This window comes from Ipomoea nil, unplaced genomic scaffold, assembly GCF_001879475.1.
Source record: "Ipomoea nil cultivar Tokyo-kokei standard unplaced genomic scaffold, Asagao_1.1 scaffold0117, whole genome shotgun sequence".
Taxonomy (NCBI): Eukaryota; Viridiplantae; Streptophyta; class Magnoliopsida; order Solanales; family Convolvulaceae; genus Ipomoea; species Ipomoea nil.
Window position 1 is genome coordinate 2,935,563 of NW_017616545.1, and position 3,388 is coordinate 2,938,950.

Here is a 3,388-nt window from a genome sequence, read left to right on the forward strand (position 1 = left end):
TTATTGGTAAGTAATTATTATTAATTAATTGGTTTTAATTAATTTCTAATCAAATTATAGTATATTTATTTATTAGTGTTGCAACATATGTAACGTACATATATATATTATTAGGGCATAATAATATATTTTATTTAATATTTAATATAATAATAATAATGATGTAATAGAAGTAAAATTATATTATAAAGTAATAATTTAGTATAAAACTGTACCAATAAATGCGAACACAATAAATATATTCATATTGCTAATCTCATTTGACCTATTATTATTATTATTATTATTATTATTATTATTATTATTATTATTATTATTATTATCATTCTTATTATTATTATTATTGTTATATTATTATTATTATTAAACAATAAATAATTATTAGATAAAGTTTAGAATTGTCAGAATTATGAATAGCTTTAATAAGAATAATAATAAGTATTATTAAAGTAATACTTATTTTGTTTATTATTATTATTATTGGTAAGTAATTATTATTATTAAATAATTATTAGACAAAGTTTAGGATTGTTAGAATTATGGAGAGCATTTAATATAGGCTAAAGTGTTATCCCGCACCCTGAACTATAACGGATTATTCATGCCGCACCCTGAACTTTCATAACATCCATTCTAATCCATTAACTAATTATTTTTTTTCATCTAGAACTTTTCACGGGTTCTCTAGGTAGCAAGATGACATGGCACCGGTTGTTAGCTGATGTTAAGCTTCTTTCTTGTTGACCTGATTAATTTTAATGTTGACTTGTTGACATGGCACCTTGAATTTCTTTCCTTTTTATTTTTAGGTGAATTTCTTTCTTCTTCCAGCGAGAGTTTCATCCTTCAATGGCCGTCTTCAGATCAAATTTCCCGGTGAATTGAACAAACTCCCTAATCCATGGCTAAACCTCCTCGCGCGGGTTCAAATTCTCGGCGAGGCGAACCCGCAACCCCCACTGTTCCCTTTCGTCTCCCAATGGTTTCATATACTTCTTTTTTGATTTCCTTCTCAATATCCTAGCTTCTTTTCAGTGATAATATCATGAGCTAGTATGAGTTTTCTGACTCTTTCAATTGGATCACGCTCCTGTCTCACTCCAGAGATCTCATCTTGTGTGCGATATGTGCTTCCAGGATACAGATGGAGTGCCCATGATACCTATAGGTGTCCATTTCAAGAATAAGATCGAGGTCCATTCTTTAGAGCATGCCCCTTGGGGTATTTGCATGCTTGTTTCACAGCATGGACATCAATACCAGACCATGGACATAATCCCCTCTCTTATAATAGGCAGGACTTTTTGCTGGCCTCCATTCTGCTGTCCCCATGGCATAATGATTGTTCTCGCAGAGAGCCGACATGTTCGAAGCCTCAAACAGTTGCCCTTGGTTCGCAGCACCATCTCCGTACATGAAGAAAGAGACATGTTGTTCCTTTGAGTACTTCAGGGCAAACGCCAATCCAATACCTAGTGGAACCTGAGCCCCTACGATCCCATGGCCGCTGAAAAATCCATTCTCCTTATAGAAGTGCATGGAAACTCCTTTCTCTTTCTCTTCGACGGTGCGAGACGGAGGATCGATGTTGTGATTACTGAAGGGGAGGCTGGTCTCCACGGCGATCGGTGGCGAAGTCCGTAGACAGGTGGAGGATGTAGGACGTCGCCGCGGATAGCGGCTTCAAGAGACTACCAGTGTGCTGTGTGGATAGTTCCATTCCGACGTCCAATTTGATTCCCAGCTCCGGCAACTTTCTGGTATGACAGATCGAATATGCAAATCCTCGCTTCTTAATTACGGCAAGGTAGGGGGTTTGGTGAGCAGAGCCCACTACGGTCTTTCTTCAAAGCCGGTAATATGGTTGGAACTTGCCCGACAGATTGCATGTCAAGAATCTTTATAGCGGCGATGGCGGCAATACCGGCCAAGTTCGAGAGCGGATCCTTGTTGAGCTTATTCCCCGCTCTCGAGATTTCAAAATTAGGGAGGAACGTCAGGATCAACGCCGACGGTGACAAAATCACCGATGCCATCAACGACGCAGTCGAAGAAGTCGAAGCCGAGGCCAAGATTAGCATATTATTTCCTGCGGAGGCGTAAATCGGTTCTGGCCTGGGTCAGAAACTTGAGGGAGGAAGACATGCATGAGCGCAGAAAAAAAGAAAAATAAAAGTCCATGTCATCATATAATTACCTGTACTGGGAGGTAACTTGTAAAAAGTTCTAGATGAAAAAAAATAATTAGTTAATGGATCGGAATGGATGTTATGAAAGTTCAGGGTGCGGCATGAATAATCTATTATAGTTCAGGGTGCGAGATGACACTAGAATAATAAGTATTATTAAGGTAAGTACTTATTTTGTTTATTATTATTATTATTGGTAAGTAATTGTTATTATTAAATAATTATTAGACAAAGTTTAGAATTGTCAGAATTATGGAGATGATTTAATAAGAATAATTAGTATTATTATTATTATTATTATTATTATTATTATTATTATTATTATTATTATTATTATTATTATTATTATTGCTTTCACACTTTGGAGGGAAAAAATTTTTGCCAATCATTTTGCTTTAATATATATAGAGATAGAGATATGTATTAAGTAGCTTGTAGGGCGATGACACCTTAATTCCAATTGAGTCATTGACTCGTGCTTCAATAGGTTGACAAAGTATGTATGGATAGATACTAATAGAGTAAGTAGTACTAAAAAAACTTATATATTCACGTAATGATTTAATTATTAATTTCCTAATAATTATAATTATAATATAGTTCTGTAGATCAGCGGTCATTGCAAATCAAGATTGGAATGGCGATCATTTATGAAAGGACTTTGTTGTGGGATGCATAGATCCGTTTTTGAACAAGTATCTATAAAACTATTAATTGTATATGCGCACAACTGTCTGCATAAATTAAATGTTTACGAATTATTAGATACAGAACAGAGAACTTCCTGCATTTACGTAAATACATTTAAATCACGTACCTACAAATTGTATGCGTATAAAACTGCCTAAATACACTTAAGGAAAATATATGAAATGACGTTGTATATAGATGTGAAAGAGATATTAGACCCAAGAATGAGAACCCTGGAGTCCAAGAAGGCAACGCAGACCAAGAAGGTGACCCGAGCCCAAAGAAGACGACCCAGAGAAAGCAAGGCAATCTAGACCAAGACAATTCTGACCAATGTATGCGACCTGGAGCCGACCCAGGGCACCCAACTAGGCTTTGACCCGTTCCCGCGACATGTATACCGTCAGGGACGGAGCCAAGATTTGTTGGTGTGGGGGGCCAACCACAATTCGAGAAAATAATAAAATCCATTAATATCCATTTAACATATTTCAAAATATTATCATTAA

At 35.7% G+C, this 3,388-nt stretch overlaps 1 pseudogene; it reads right to left on the reverse strand.

The window, feature by feature from the left end:
• Positions 1-894: 894 nt before the first annotated feature.
• On the reverse strand, positions 895-1,540 carry LOC109167421 (annotated as a pseudogene).
• Between the last annotated feature and the right edge of the window lie 1,848 nt (positions 1,541-3,388).